General features: G+C 37.1%; 1 pseudogene; it reads right to left on the bottom strand.

Annotated features, from left to right (window-relative positions):
* Positions 1 to 991: 991 nt before the first annotated feature.
* Positions 992 to 17,429, bottom strand: part of LOC125813666 (uncharacterized) — a 43,361-nt pseudogene continuing 26,923 nt past the window's right edge.

The following is a 17,429-nucleotide window of genomic DNA, read 5'->3' as shown; positions in this document are numbered from 1 at the left end:
TTATAGTCTTCGACAAGCTTCTACTAAGTAGCCACCACCATCTAAATACTATTCCTCCCTTTTGTCTCTTTCTCCATCAAAACCCACATCCATCAATCCTTAACTAACCTCGGCAACCACCAAAACTCAAATTCTCTTTGTATTCTCCGGCCAAGTAACGACGTCGAAGAACAGCCAATCTGAAGCCACCTCAATTCTATCACAAAACCCCAACCAATGCCAGCCAAAACACAAATAAATCCATCAGAAATAGACCTACACCACCACAATCTCCCTTCCTCTTTCCCCTTTTTTGTATCTATTATTTATTTTATAGGCAGTTCGACAGATCAAATCTGCAACATAGCTTTGTTGTATAACAACCAGCAACGTCTAACTGAGCAACTAGACCCTGCCGCAAATATCATCGGTGAACCATATCTGACTCACTGCCTTGGTTTCCTCTTTTTTGGTGACTCTTCTATCTCTATTTTACTTTTTTTTATCTTATTTTTGCTTCTAAGCTTGCACTTCATCCTGGTATTTCTCCAATAAACTCCATAAAGGTTGGGTACCTTGATTTTACTCGTTCTATTTCAGATGTTATTTCATTTTTGTTGTGTTATCGTATGACTGATTACTGTTGTTAGTAGGTTGGTTTTGCACAATTTTTTTTCCTTCAAATATTTTGTCATTCACCACTGACTTGATAATTTTAGTTGGTAATTTGAACTACTATGATTCTTTTTATTTAACTGTGTGCTTAAGTTTTCTACCAAATATCTGGCAATGCTATAATTTGATTTTGTCTTATTACTTTGTCTAGTTTTAAAATTTTATTATTATTATACTACCATATTTTATTCTCAAAAAATGTGTATACTGTTTCAGTTATGTTAATTTCCTCATTATTTTTCAGTTTTTACCCTATTTTATTCAGAATCTTGTTACACTTTGATTTAGTTCATTTCATTGTGGGTCATTTTGTTTACTGTTTGTTAGTCATTGCATGTTATTTTAAATTTGTTATTTTTATATAGAAAACCTGTCTACATATGTAGCCATCTAGTGTTGCTTCACAACGAATGTAATTGTACCCATCACAATCCAAATTGATAAGTTTACATCAAAGTATACAACAACAGTCTCAGCAAAACAAAGACTCACTGAAACAAATATCACAAAGCATGGTCTCCAGAAAAGGCTAACACTGCTCCTGCATTCCTCAGGTATTCTTTGATTTTGTACTAATTTGAATTCTGTTTTTATTGTTCTTCCTCTTCCTCTTGTAGCAACTTTCTTCTCTTCCAGACGGAGAAGCTAATAACTACAAGCAAGTTGGAATTGCTAGAGCAGATGGTGGTGGTATACCTTCCCTTCCTGTTCGTGATCCACTTCCATCAGCTCATGGGCAAGAGCTAGCACTAAATGGAAACCCTTCTATATATATACAACAGAGGGTAGTGTGAACAAGTTCTTATTGTGCTTTATTGGAAAGGTCACATACCTTTAAAAATTCCACAACCCTTCTGAATAGTCACAACCTTATGAAAAAGTAACAACTTTTCATAAAAATCACAACTCATCACAAAATTCGCAACTTTTCATAAAAGTTACAGTTCGTTAGAAAAGTCAAAACTCTTTATTAGAGTGACAACTCTTCATTTTCATTCACAACTTTTAAAAACCAACAATTACTCGTGGCATTAGATGAATTGTTGACTTGAAGGGTTCATTTTAACTGATCCTGTAACAGTTCAATCCTAATATGGTCTCAAATTCTTTCAGTAGGTACAAATTTAAGGTTATGATGAAAGAAGGATAAAAAATAAATCTTTTTTCAGAAATGGCAGTATGTAGAACCACAAAAAATCTCAATCTCATGTACTTATATTTATCTTTCAAAAACCACTTCTTTAGAAATCAAATTCCTAGGATTAAAGAATGTTACCTACATCACATTTTTGGTTTCCACCCATTAATGCTATGTTTTGAATTTACTTCACCCCTAATTTTAGAAATGGAAGTTTGTATTTAGAATTAAAATATAATTTACCTCACCCCTAATTTTAGAAGAAAACAATCAGCTTGGCAATTTATTTTACAGAAGATACTTCCATTTAGAATAGGTAGTTAGTAGTTAGCACTATTATTATGTGGCAGAACTAGGTACTGGCAAGGTTGTTAATTAGATCCCCTTTGCTAAGCAAATATATCGTGCAATTAAGGCAAACCTAATATTCCTAGTTATATGTAAATTTTTGAATCCCCTTGACACAAGGGAAGATACTAGCGTAGTGACAAATGGGGTTCAAAATATGTTTCAAATCATATATTCAAATCTTAGGCATTCTAGTGTTTTATCTCAAAATTTATTTTTCTGAATCTCCTTCGGCCACAACTATAATTGCATCGAGAATCCTATTTAAACCATTTGCCAACTCTACATTAACAATTTATAAATAGCAACCCATACATTTTATTGTCATGTTACATTTTATTATACAAAGAAAATGTACATTTGCGCCTAACTAAACACAAAAGTTATCCATTTCCCCCGACAATATATATCGACAATAACTTTGATATATAAATTGTGGGAATCTAAATTCACTCTTCCACAGCCCAAAATCTAGCTATTAATGTGGGAGAGCCTCGACGGTTCCACACTACATATCTTTCACTCTACCACAAATAGATAACTTTTTCTAAGGTACCCCTTGTAGAGTTAGGTGGCCACGCGTCTTCCTAATACGGTTGACATGAAGGGTGATGGCTCTTATAGCATCAATACAATAGAGGAGAACGTGGAATTAACATAGACTAAAAAACAAAATAAAATTTCTTCTAACAAAAATGAGTATATCTGCCTACTATGAAAAAAAAAACATAGCATAAATCATTATCATATATATTGAGGACATGTATATCAATTAATAGGGGAAGTTGTGATTGAATTTTGGAATATACCTGAGGAAATTAAGTACTTGAATAAACTTGGTGTCCTGGTAATCCTACACGAAGACAATAAATTAAAAATTCAAAAGAAAAGGGAAAAGAGAAATCAAAACACAAAAACCTTGTGAAATGCAAAGAATATTATAAGAATTAATTTTTTGTATTTAAGAACATTCATACTCCCTTCATGTCTAAGATTATATATACCTCTCACATTCCTTAACAAGTAATAAATAAAAGAGTAATAAAATATTTTGACAAAATATATTGGGGAAATGAATGGCACTTCCTCTAGTATTTAATAAAGGAACATATCTAAATATAATTGTGACTGTGATTTAAAAAATAAATAAAATAAATTATAAGTCCAGTTAAATCATCCCACCAAGCCAATAAAATAGGCATAGAAACGTGTAGATATGTATTTTTAATAGGTTTTCATATTTGTAATTAAAATATTAGTGTTGTAAATAAAAAGACTAGATTTAAACCGTGTAAATTAATGTGTTAAATTCAATATTTTAGTAATTTTTCCTACTATATAAGTAAGCAAATACATCAATGAATACATGATGAATTTAAATTTTTACTAAAGTTAAATAAAATAATTGTTATATAATAAATATTATATCTAATCATATTACTACTAGTATAAATCCCTACAGTCTCTCACTTAGACTTTTAATCATGACAATTGTTAGAATTACAATATTTAAATACATGATTAATAATATATATGACCGAACAATCTTCGATTGAGACTCTTAAATATCCATCTACAACTTTAACAAAAATTCACTTACATGACTTATTGAATGTTTTCACCAATAGGCTCTTTGCAAAATGATCTTCTGAAGTTATTTTTATCACGACCCGAGTTTACACCCTGGACGTGGCCGGCATTTGAGAACCATTATTGGTCCCCAAGTGAACTCTTATCCTATCTAACTACAAGCGAAAGACTAACTTAAGCATACAAAAACATAAAACGGAATGTAAATTCATAAAACTCAAATACTCAACTTTAAAAAGACTTAACAATACTCAAAAGATATACTTAGAGTTTATAAAACAACTCAAATAAAGAAATTATAGAAAACTCTTCATATATGTCTATCTATGAAGCATTTACTATTACTGCAAGATAGCTGGACAAGACCCACAACATCTCAAAACTACTAACTGTAAGGTAAAAGTGAAGTCCTCTAGAGTATAAGAATGCTCACCAAAGCTGCCTGGAATATCATATGAGCTCAACGAAGCGCTTGTTGATGACTCTAATACCTATATCTGCATCACGAAACGATGCAGACCAAATGGTATCAGTACATGGAATGTACGAGCATGTAAGGGGAACTCTACACCATAAGTATAAGCTCAAACTGATAATAAGGAAGACATTCTCACCTCATCTCAACACAATATGTCTCAAGAATACTCAACTCGACTCAAGAATACTCAACATGACTCAAGAATACTCAACTCAACCCAAGAATACACAACTCAACTCAACTCATGATTTTTAACTCAATTCAGCATACTCAACTCAAACTCAAGATACTCAACCCAAACTCAAAATACTCGACTCAAAATGAAAGCAGAAATAAAAGATGCTATATACATGAAACTTTTAAAACAGTTGATAATAACTTAATTGTATATGAAAATACAATAATAAACTTGTTACTCCTATTTTTTAGATTCTCTAACCGACAACCATCACTATGAGTAACTTGATGATACAATGTCTCGCCCACGCTTCCATAACTGTCCTATACGTTGCAGGAGTATACGACATCCTCAACTAAGTGGATCCACTAAGCTATGCTTAAAAGACATTAAGGAATCATCTAAAAAGTATGACTATTTACCCATGTTGGCATATTTGGTTTATGGGGGTTGTATGTTGTTTGAACTCTCCCCCATATCGGTGCTCAATACTAATCTGAATAATATATACTCATGCTCATATGTTTAAAAACATAACTCTTCCTCAATTTGAGATAATTACTCAAAGAATCTCTTCAAAGAGATAGTGTTCAAAACTGCTCATGAACTTATTTGGAAATCAAGGTTTCCCCCCGTTTTAAATATAAGAACATTTACTCTTGGGAATATTTAGTTCCCATATATTCATTTTAAAAAATGAAACTCAACTCTCCTCATCCTCATACTCAAGTGCTCAAGTCTTAAAAGAAATTATAATTAATTGAATGACAAAATTCAAGGTTTTAAATATTCATATATAGAACTCAAAACTCGGAAATCAACAACTCCATAACTCAAGGACTCAATAATACTACTCATCTCAAGAATGCTCGACTTATGGGGTTCATGCGAAATTATGGGCATGATCAACTCAAATCAAGGACCTTCATGTATAACATATGGTAGTCCCATAATTAGGAATATGATCTCAAAAGGGTTAGGAACTGAATACTCAAGAACTCAAAGATACTACTCATCTAAAAGATACTCAATTTATGGAGTTCGTGCGGAATTATGGGCATGAACGACATGGCTTAAGGATCTCAATAATAATGTAGACTCGTGAATACACTCTTCTCATTCTCATACTAACTTACTCGAGTCTTGAAACAAATTAAGTTATTCTTTAAAACTCCTTGAAAGGACTCAAAGTGTAACACCCCATATCCGAAAATAGACCTCAATTCAGATTTCCAGAAGTTGCAGGTCCAACCCACGGACCATAGGGTGACCCATGGCCTGTGCTGGTAGTAACACCTCGTATTCGTAACAAACCAAAAATGCAAATTTTGAGAAGTTGCAGGTGCAACCCACGGTTTCCATCCACGGATCGTAGGTTAGACCATAGCCCGTGCTTGTGGTCCGTGGTTCACCACTCTCAACCCCTCCCCAAACTCAACTTAGAAAATTGGCTAAGTCCCGACCCACGGACAGACCCATAGTTCGTAGGTCAGACCACATTCCGTGGTCTGTGTCCGTGGATCAAGGCCCCATTTACCCATCATATGATGCAAACAACAGCTAACCAGCACGGACCATTATTCGATCCATGGTCCGTAGGTCTGACCGTTGGTGAGGGTCAACAGCTAGTTAGAGGAAAATTGTTGATTAGGTCTACTTCAAATGGTCATACCTCTTAACACAAAAAGAATTATGTGTCCCATGACATATTATATGATAGATAATTGAATACTCTTTCCAATTCCACCGAGTTTGCTAAAATAAGACCACCGAATAAAAATTTATGCTTGTTTTAGTGAAGCCCTTGTCAAGCAGATTTGATCTATGACCCCAATCTACGGACTTGAGATTAACCTACGGCCTGTAGGTCCCGTCCGTCGATCACTCAGACAGCAGGTAAGTTAGGGGTCTTTTGGTCTTTTCCTATTTTGTTGGACCCCTAAGCTACGTCATTTAGACCCTAAATTATGAGGTTTTAGTCAGTTTAAGCCTAGAAACATAACTAAAACTTACCGAAGTCAAATCATTAATCAAAACTTAGAAAATTAGAGCGTAAGAGGAGAAGAGATGTCAAGAACCCTAGTTCAAGAACGAAACAAGTTTTCTTCTGTTCCATCCTAGAAATCAAAGGATTTCTTCATGAAATTCATCACCAGGTATGTGGGATTTCACTAGTGGGTTCCTTTCACCCATTAGGTCCATAGTTTTCAGTCAGTATCTTGATTCCCTTATTATGACTACACCTAGGGTTTCTTGAATGTTAGAATTGTTGGGTTCTTAGTTGTTAGAATGATCCAAATCATATTAGTACGTTAATATTCAGTTTAATGCATGAATTCCAGAATCATAACTATGTATTTCTTTAGTTCTTGAATTACACTTGCTAGGTCAACTATTTCAGTTATTCAGTTATTAATGCATCACTATCAGTTTAATTGTTGCATTCTCAGTTTGCATGTTCAGTTCAAGTTATCCAGTAACTTACAGAAATTCAGTCATAGTGTGTTAATTACCTAATCCATTGGGAGTAGCATAATATCGAGTTGGACTAGGGTTCAGCGTACCCAAATAGTCCCAGAACTACTAGCCACGTAGGTTGTAAGTCCCCTCTGTGGGCATCATTTCAGTGATCATGCCAACATGCGTCTATACCTCTAGCAGGGTATATTGGGTCCTCTCGATGGGGCGTATACATCGGACTCCACATTTAGCTCATGTTATAAATTGGTCAGATTCTATTGCATTGACCATTTATCAGTATATCCAACATTTAGTTTCAACATGTTATAAATTGGTCACTGCATTCAGTTATCTCAGTATCTATATCTTGTTTAGATTATCTCATTGCTTATTTTCTTTGTTCAGTTATATGTTATTTTAGCGGTATTCGATCCTGCATGCTCACTACCTTTCAAGTAATGATGCATACTCTGCGCTACATCTTCTCGTGATGTAGGTTCAGGTTCTCAGCATCCAGATCACACGTAGATCGGTTCTCGATCTCCAATTCAGCAGAATCAGTGGTGAGTCCTCATTCTTTGAGGACAATAGTCATGAGTTCCTTTTCAGTATTTTTAGTCCTTTAGTTTCAGTTTTGCTAGACTTAGTTGAGGCCTGTCCCAATATTTCTAGTCAGTGAAAAGCTATTTTTAGACATCGTTTGATTCAGCTTAGTATTGACTTAATATCTTCTTTGTATTAAACTCATCAATTTTCATATATCTCAGTTATAGTATATGGGTGTTCCCTATCTTTTCATTTTATTTATGATTATAGCTTCCGCACAGTTTCTATTATTCAGATTATATTTAGTAGGCTCATGATCATGCCAACAGGGTTAGCTTGGGATCACTTGTGGTCCTAGGTCTCTTGTCTGCGTCTCGGGGGTAGCTCGGGGCATGACAGTGGTGGTCCGTGATTCGCATCTGTAACCCTCCCCAGACTCAGCCCTAAAAAAATTTCTTAGTGTCGACTTAAATGCGAGACCCATAGACCGTGGATCATAGCTCCAGTTCAAGCTCGCATTCACGACTGACGGTTGACCAGCATGGACCGTCAGTCGATCAAAGGTCCATCGGTGACTCCGATAGCAGTTAAGTCTTTTGGTGTTTTCCTTATGCGTTGGACCCTTAAACTACGTTGTTTAAACCCTAGAATACAATGTTTCTCTTAGTTTTAGCCTAGAAACATAACTAGAACTTACCTAAGTCAGATCATTAACGAACACATAGAAAATTTAGAATGCAAGAGGAGGAAGAGGTCGAGCAACCCTAGTTCAAGAACGAAACAAGGTTTCATCATTTCCACACTCAAAATCGAAAGATTTCTTCATGAATTTCATCACCATGTATGTGGGATTTCACTAGTGGGTTCCTTTCACCCATTGGGTCCCTAGATTTTAGTCAAAATCTTGATTCCCTTAATATTATCAAGAATTAGTGTTTCTAGAACTTCAATAGATTATCAGGAATTAGTTACTTTAGTGATCCTAACCAAATTATCATGTTATTGCTCCGTTTCTCGTATGATATACATAACCCTAGTTGTATATATTCATTAGTTCATGAATTATGCATGCTAGGTCAGATTATCCAGTTAATTCAGATATAGACATGCTTCAGTTTTACAAATGTCACAGTATCAGTCGTAATTGTTACATTCTCAGAATTTGCATTTCAGTAATTGAGCTATCGAGTATTTCAGCATTTCAATAATAACTTTAATTATTTTACATTCTAATTTGGAGAAGCTTACTACCGAGTGTACTAGGGCCAGTCACCCTCAAGTCCTAGAACTACGTGCTCCGTAGGTAGTAAGTCTCCTCCGTGGGCATCATTTTAGTGATCATGCCAGCATGCCTCTATACCTCTGGTAGTGTATATTGAGTCCTCTCGATGGGGCGTATACATCGAATTCTACATATAGCTCATGGGGTTTATGTCGGTTATTCGTAGCTCCCTTACAGTTTAGTCATATTCTATTGCATTGACCATGTTACCAGTCTAGTTCAGTATTCAGTCTCAGTATGTTATAAAGTTTGTCATTGCATTAAGTTCGCCATTTTCATCATTTTGAGTATCCTTATCATGTTAAGATTATATCAGTGCTTTATTGCTTGTTTAGTTATATAATTATTCAGCTTTATTCTATCCTACATGCTCATTACCTTTCAAGTACTGACACATAGTTTGCGCTACATCTTCTCGTGATGTAGGTTCAGGTTCTCAGCTTCCGAAACACGCCAAGATCAGTTCGCGATCTTCAGTTCAGCAGCATCAGTGGTGAGTCCTCATTCTTCGAGGACTAGTGATATTATTATCTTTCTTGCTTGTAGTTTTTGTTTCAGGTTTGCTAGATTTAGTTAGGGCATGTCCCAGCACTTCTTGCTAGTTTACAGGCTTATTTCAGACATAGTTAGATTCAACTATAGTGTTAGAGTTTGACTTTTCATTTGTATTCAAACTCACAATTTTCACATACTGAGATTCAGTATATGGATATTCCCCATCATTTTAGATTATTTCCATGATTTAGCTTCCGCATAGTATTTATTGATTCAGTTGCTTTAGTATGCTTATGATATGCCAGTAAGGTTAGCTTAGGGTCACTCACGGTCCTAGGTCCTGTGTTTTCATCAACGGGGTAGCCTCGGGGTGTGACAATCTTGGTATGAGAGCACTAGGTTTAAGAATCCTAGGATATCTGAAAAGCCGCACTAAATAGAGTCCTTTTCATGGGTGTGAAGTGCTCCACATCTAATGCAATGGAGGCTGGGAAGTGTTTTAGAAAAAACTTAAATTTCATTGTTACACTTATCGTGCGTAAGGTATGATCTAATTCCTCGTGTTAATCCTTCGTTATGCACTTTTAGATCATGCCTCCTTGTAGAGCTTACACAAGAAATTCTAATGCACGCAATACTAATGCAATTCTTCTAGTCCTTGAGCATGAGGTTTCGAATGTAGAGTTTCGGAATGCGATTCAACTTTTGGCTCAGCGTAGACCAACTAGAACAATCAGTAGGTTCTAGTTCCTACTAATAAAAATGGTGGATCAGTGGCAGCTAGGGTTTGAGATTTTGTAAGAATGAATCCACCCTAAGTTTTCAGGGTCACAAGTTGACGAGGATCCACAGAACTTCATTGATGAGGTTAAGAAAATCTTTGGAGTGATGCAAGTGACTGGTAATAGTAGGGTTGAGTTGGCATCTTACAATCATAATGATGTAGCTCATATCTGGTATACTCAGTGGAAAGAGAACAATAGTACATATTCAGTTGCTATCACTTGGGAATGCTTTAGTGACACCTTTCTAGATAGGTTTTTACCAAGAGAGTTGAGGGAGGCAAAAGCTCAGGAGTTTATGAATCTGAGGCTGGGTTCTTTGACAGTCCAAAAGTATGGACTCAAGTTCACCCAACTCTCCAGGTATGCTTGAAGATATGAACATCTCTAGGCTCATGACTCATTCTCAGCAGGTTGGGGTGATAAACTTAGTGAACATGCCAAGGAGAATAAAACGGCTAGGATAGGCAACTATGACTATTCCCGATAAAAATCGAGTGGTGGAAATCGCTCACAGTTTCAGTAGAAGTATTCAGCTCCAGCACCTTCATCAACTAGTGTTCCATTGTCCAATCTCTGAAATGATCAGAAATGTAGGGCATCAGGCTCTAAGCCTCAAGGTAGTATTTCAGGCATCAGAACCTACCAAACTTGTCCAAAGTGTGGTAACAACCACCAGGGCGAGTGTTTTGCAGGAAAGGAAAGATGTTTTGGGTATAGTTAGTGTGGGCGCAGGTTGAAGATTTTTCTTCTAAACAGGGTCAAGGAGGAAACAATGGTAGAGCTCAGTCAACAACTTCAGCAGCACGAGCAGGTCGCCCAACTCAGCAGGGTAACTCATCTAGTACTTGTGGCGGGTAGCACCAAAACAGGTTATATGCTCTCTAGGCTTGCCAGGATCAGGAAGATTCTCCTGATGTAGTCACTAGTACATTAAGAGTCTTTGACCCTGATGTTTATGCATTGTTAGATCTAGGGGCTACTTTTCCTTTGTAACTCGTTATATAGCGATCAAATTCGATGTTAGTCCAGAAACATTCTAAGAATCCTTATTAGTCTCTACTCTTGTCGGTCACCTAGTTATAGCTAGACGGGTATACAGAAATTGTCCTGTCACAGTCTCACAGAAAGTCACCTTAGTAGATCTTGTAGAGTTAGAAATGGTAGATTTCGATATCATTCTAGGCATAGATTGGTTACATTCCCGTTATGCCTTAGTCGATTGTAGAACTAGGTTGTTCATTTTAAGTTTCTAGATGAACCAATCTTAGAATGGAAGGGTAGTAGCTTAGCATCGATGGGTCGATTCATCTCTTACCTTAAGGCAAGAAAAGTGCTCTCTAAGGGTTGTCTTTATTATCTAGTTCGAGTTAAGGATTCAAGCTTCGAAACCCTAACTCTTTAGTCAGTTCCAGTAATTAACGTGTTCCCAGAAGTGTTTCCAGAAGATCTTCCCGGAGTTCCTCCCGCAAGGGAAATCGACTTTGAAATTGATCTTCTTCCAGATGCCAAACCTATTTCTATTCCTCCTTACAGAATGGCTCCAACGGAGCTTAAGGAATTGAAAGAGCAGTTGAAAGACCTTCTAGATAAGGGCTTCATCAAAATCAATATTTCCCGATGTGGTGCACTAGTGTTGTTCGTGAAGAAGAAAGATGGATCTCTCAGATTGTGCATTGACAATAGGCATTTGAACAAAGTCACAATTAATAATAAGTATCCCATCCCCAAGATTGATGACTTGTTTGACCAACTTTAGGGTTCTAGTCATTTGTCAAAGATAGACCTTTGATCCGGTTATCATCACCTTAGAGTCAGAGTTAATGAAATTCCGAAGACAACCTCAAAACTCGGTATGGTCATTATGAATTTGTAGTTATGTCATTTGGACTAACCAATGCTCCTGCAACTTTCATGGATTTGATGAACAAAGTGTTCCAATAATATTTGGACTTGTTCGTTATCATTTATTGTTGATATCCTCATTTACTCTAGGAATGAGAAAGAACATGCGAATCATTTGAGGGTTGTTCTGCAAACTTTCAAAGATCGCCAGTTAATCGCTAAGTTCAACAAATGTGAGTTTTGGTTGAAGTCAATTGCTTTCCTTGGTTATATTGTGTCTAGCGAAAGGATTCGAGTGGATTCTAAAAAAATAGAAGCAGTGAAACAATGGCCAAGACCTACCTCCCCTACAAATATCAGAAGTTTCTTGGGTTTAACAGGTTATTACAGAAGGTTTGTGGAAGGATTTTCATCCATAGCCTCTCCATTGACAAAGTTGATTAAAAAAAAGGTCAAGTTTTATTGGTGAGATGATTGTGAGAAAAGCTTTGTTGAATTGAAAAGTAGGTTGACTACAACTTATGTTTTGACTCTAATAGACGGTTCAGACAGTTATGCTATCTACTATGATACATCCAGAGTCGTCCTAGGTTGTGTTTTGATGCAACGAGGTAAGGTTATAGCTTATGCTTCTAGATAGCTAAAGGTGCATGAGAAGAACTATCCAACTCATGACCTCGAGCTTGCAGCAGTGGTGTTTGCACTTAAAATATGGAGACATTACTTGTATGGTGTTTACGTAGATGTGTTCATAGACTATAAGAGCCTTCAGTATGTGTTCACCGAGAAAGAGTTGAATATTCGCCAGAGGAGATGGCTTGAGTTCCTCAAAGATTATGATATGAGTGTACATTACCATCCTGGTTAGGCCAATGTAGTAGGAGATGCTCGTAGCAAACTATCGATGGGTAGTATGGCACATGTAGAGGAAGAAAGAAAGGAACAAGCAAAGGATGTTCTTAGGCTTGCTCGCTTAGGAGTTCATCTTATGAGCAATCAGATGGTGGTGTAACAGTTCAGAATGGGTCAGAATCTTCATTGGTAGTAAAGGTTAAGGGAAAGAAAGACAGTGATCTGATATTACTTCAATTAAAGGGTGCAGTCCACCAGCAGAGAGTTGAGGTGTTCTCCCATGGGGGAGAGGGGTGTGCTTCGTAATCAGGGTCGATTATGTGTTCCTAGTGTGGGTAACTTGAGACAAAAGATTCTTGCAGAAGCCCATAATTCTAGATATTCTATTCATTCAGGTGCCACTATGATGTACCACGACCTGCGGGAAGTCTTTTTGTAGAATGGTATGTAAAGGGATATATCAGATTTTATGGCTAAGTGCCCCAATTGTCAGCAAGTCAAAGTAGAACATCAGAAGCCAGGAGGTATGACTCAAGAGATCAACATTCCTACTTGGAAGTGGGAAGTGATCAATCAGCTTGGACTTCATTACAGGTTTACCTCGTACTAGCAGGTAGAATTAATCCATTTGGGTGATTGTTGATAGAGTTACTAAGTCTGCGCGCTTTTTGGCGGTTAACACTATAGATTTGGCAGAGGACTATGCCAAGCTTTAAATTAATGAGATAGTTAGGTTGGATGGGGTTCCTTTTTCTATCATCTCTGATAGAGGTCCTCAGTTTATCTCTCATTTCTGGAAGTCATTTCAGAAAGGTCTTGGTACTCAGGTTAATCTTAACATAAAATTTCATCTGCAGACAGATGGGAATGGAGAGCTTACTATTCAAACCTTAGATGACATGTTGAGAGCTTGCGTGATCAATTTCTAGGGTAGTTGGGATGATCACCTTCCTCTTATAGAGTTCCCTTACAATAATAGTTAGCATTCCAGTATTCAGATGGCCCCTTATGAGGCATTGTATGGGTGTAGATATAGATCTCCAGTTGGTTGGTTTGAAGTAGGCGAAGCAGCCTTGATACGGCCAGATTTAGTTCATGATGCTATGGAGAAATTGCAACTCATTAGAGATAAACTTAAGACAGCCCAGAGTCGCCAGAAGTCCTATGCAAATGTAAGGAGAAGGGAACTAGAGTTCCAAGTTGATGATTGGGTTTTCCTAAAAGTATCGCTTATGAAAGGGGTGATGAGATTTGGCAAGAAAGGGAAGTTATGTCCTAGTTATGTAGGCCCTAACAAGATCTTGAAAAAGGTTGGTAAAGTGGCTTATGAGTTAGAGTTGCTAACAGAACTAGCAGCAGTGCATCCAGATTTTGACATTTCGTTGTTGAAAAAGTATGTGGGTGATCCATCATATATTGTAGATTTAGAAAATGTGTCCTTGAAGGATAGTCTCAATTATAAAGAGGAACTAGTTGAGATTCTTGATCGTCAGGTTCGAACGTTGATAAACAAAGAAGTCGTTTCAGTCAAGGTTTTGAGGAGGAGTCAGTCCGTAGAGGGAGCTACTAGGGAAACAGAAACAGCCATGAAGGCCAAGTACCCTCACCTCTTTTCTTCCGATTCCATTCCAGGTTGAGGTAATATTTACTCTTTAGATTTTCAGTCATGCATGCCAGTTTCAGTGTTAGCTTCATGTTCATTCAATTAAATTTGCATTTTCAGCGTTTTTGCATATTCTTGGAACTTAGTTCAGCTAGAAATCTGTTTCCACTATTTAATGGTAGGGGTTAGAGCTCTCTCCCTCCATTTCAGCTAGTTGAGTCTTCATTCGAGGATGAATATTCCCAAGGGGGAGATAATGTAACACTCCGTATCCAAAAATATACCTCAATACAGATTTCCAGAAGTTGTAGGTGCAACCCACAGTTGCCACCAACGGACCGTAAGGTGACCCACGACCGGTGCTGGTGGTTCGTGGTTCGTGGTTCGCATCTGCAATCCTCCCCAGATTAAGTCCCAAAAATATTTCTAAATGTTGAACCACGACCAGACCCACAGACCGTTGTCCGTGTCCGTGGATCAGACCTCCAGTTCCAGCTCCCAGTCACGACTGACAGTTGACCAGCACGGACCGTCAGACGATCGACGGTCCGTCCGTCCCATCTATAGGTGACCCCGACATCAGTTAAGTCATGGGTCTTTTGGTCTTTTCATTATGCGTTAGACCCCTAAACGACGTCGTTTAAACCCTAAAGTACATAGTTTTGGTTAGTGTTAGTCTATAAACATATATAGAACTTACTTAAGGCATATCATTCACCAAAACATAAAAAAATTAGAAGGCAAGAAGAGGAAAAGGTTGAGCAACCCTAGTTTAAGAACGAAACAAGGTTCCATCAGTTCCAGCCCCAAAATCGAAAGATTTCTCCATGAATTTCGTCACCAGGTATGTGGGAGTTCACTACTAGGTTCCTTTAACCCATTGGGTCCCTTGATTTCAGTCAGAATCTTGATTCCCTTATTATTATATAGACTTAGGGTTTCTAGAACTTCAGTAGATTATGATGTTATTGCTCAGTTTCCCGTATGATATTTAGAACCCTAGTTGTATATATTCGTTAGTTCATGAATTATGCATGCTAGGTGAAATTATCTAGCTATTTCAGATATATACATGCTTCAGTTTTACGAATGTCACAGTATCAGTTATAATTGTTACATTCTCAGAATTTGCATGTCAGTAATTGTTCTATCCAGTACTTAACATTTCAGTAATAACATTAATTATTTTACATTTTAATTGGGAGACAGTTAATACCGAGTGGACTAGGGTCAGTCACCCTCAAGTCCCAGTGCTACGTGCCCCGTAGGTTGTAAATCCCCTCTGTGGGTGTCAATTTAGTGATCACATCATCATGCCTCTATAACTCTGGCAGGGTATATTGTGTCCCCTCAATGGGGTTTATAAATTGGACTACACATATAGCTCATGTGGTTTTAAGTCGGTTATTAGTAGCTCCCTTACAATTCAGCCAGATTCTATTACATTGACCATGTTACCAGTCTAATTTAGTATTCTGTCTCAGCATGTTATAAACTTGGTCATTGCATTAAGTTAGTCATGTACATCATTTTCAGTATACTTATCATGTTCAGATTATATCAGTGCTCTATTGCTTGTTCAGTTATGTTATTATTCAGCTTTATTCTATCCTACATGTTTAGTACGTTTCATGTACTAACGCATACTCTAATCTACATCTTCTCGAGATGTAGGTTCATGTTCTCAGCTTTCAAAACACGCATAGATCGGTTCCCGATCTTCAATTTAGCAGCATCAGTGGTGAGTCCTCATTCTTCGAGGACTAGTTACATGATTATCTTTCTTTCTTTTAGTTTTAGTTTCAGTTTTGCTAGATTTAGCTGGGGCATGTCTCAGCACTTCTAGTCAGTTTAGAGGCTTATTTCAGACATAATTAGATTCAGCTATAGTCTTAGAGTTTGATTTTTCATTTGTATTCAATCTCACAGTTTTCATATATTGAGATTCAGTATATGGGTATTCCCCATCATTTTAGATTATTTACATGATTTAGCTTCCGCATAGTATTTATTGATTCAGTTGCTTTAGTATGTTTATGATATGCCAGTAGGGTTAGCTTGGGGTCAGTCGTGGTCCTAGGTCCCGTGTCTGCATCCAGGGGGTAGCCTCGGGGCGTGATACAAAAGGACTTTCTCAAATTCTACCCGTGCTTTATTCATAACTTTACATTGAATTTGAATTATGCTTTTTAAGGATCATGATTAGGATATATAGGATTTCTCAATAGGTAGATATAGTTTGGATAATTGATAATTAGGAATGAGTGACGACACAACTTGGAGAAAACAGGTGTGACGCGGAGAGGCATTTATTTTTTTGTAACGAAACAAAACTTTGGAACAGTGAAGTTTGTATCACCTCCGCGAGGCGGAGATGAGGTACTTTTCTGGGGACTGAAATTTAAAATGCCTCCGCAACGCGGACTTGAGCGTGTATATTTGCCCGATCGTTTCTTCCTCTCCCAAACTCGATTCAACTCCTGCCCACTTCAATTTTATGGTCTAATTTCAAAAAAAATCACAAATCCAAAATGTTTTCATCGAAATCCACATAAAACTCAATCAAGAGACTCAACTTTTCTCAAAAACCTCACCATAATGATTTCAAAGACCTCAATTATCAATTTAACTCAGGAACTTCTCAAGAACTCAGTAATAACCTTCAAGAATGGATTCATGGGTAAAATTTTACATGACTGACATGAGGGTGAGAAAGCCCAACACTATGAAAGCTTATATACTTATGAGTCAGGGATTTTGACTCATTTAGTGCTTCATATTCAAAGTTTTAGCATCCTCATTATCTATTTAATACTCTGAACTGATGTTAAAGTGCTAATTTGCAGCAATGAAGGCAAAAGACAAATACAAGGGAATTACAAGGCAAAAATAAGTGAAATATCTTAAGAAGTTTAAGGAAAGCAAGGCTGGTACTCGCCAAATCCACTCGACAAGTCGCTGAATAGATTTTTAGCTCACGTAAAGTTCTAGAAAGCCAGTCCATGAACAAGAACAACTGAGCAATGTGATGGGTATTTCGGCGAGTCGCCAATGAGTTTGGCGACGACAACTTAGCCCATAAAAAAACAGAGTAAGTGGTGAAAAGGAAAACTAAAACGGCGAGATGAGGACCACCTGGCAAGTCACTGACTAGGTCGGCGAGCGTGATCTTGATCTC

Source organism: Solanum verrucosum, unplaced genomic scaffold (genome assembly GCF_900185275.1).
Source record: "Solanum verrucosum unplaced genomic scaffold, falcon-dt-bn FXZP01000272.1, whole genome shotgun sequence".
NCBI classification, from domain to species: domain Eukaryota; kingdom Viridiplantae; phylum Streptophyta; class Magnoliopsida; order Solanales; family Solanaceae; genus Solanum; species Solanum verrucosum.
The sequence above is the reverse complement of the archived record's forward strand: the minus strand, read 5'-3'. Positions and strand labels throughout refer to the sequence as shown.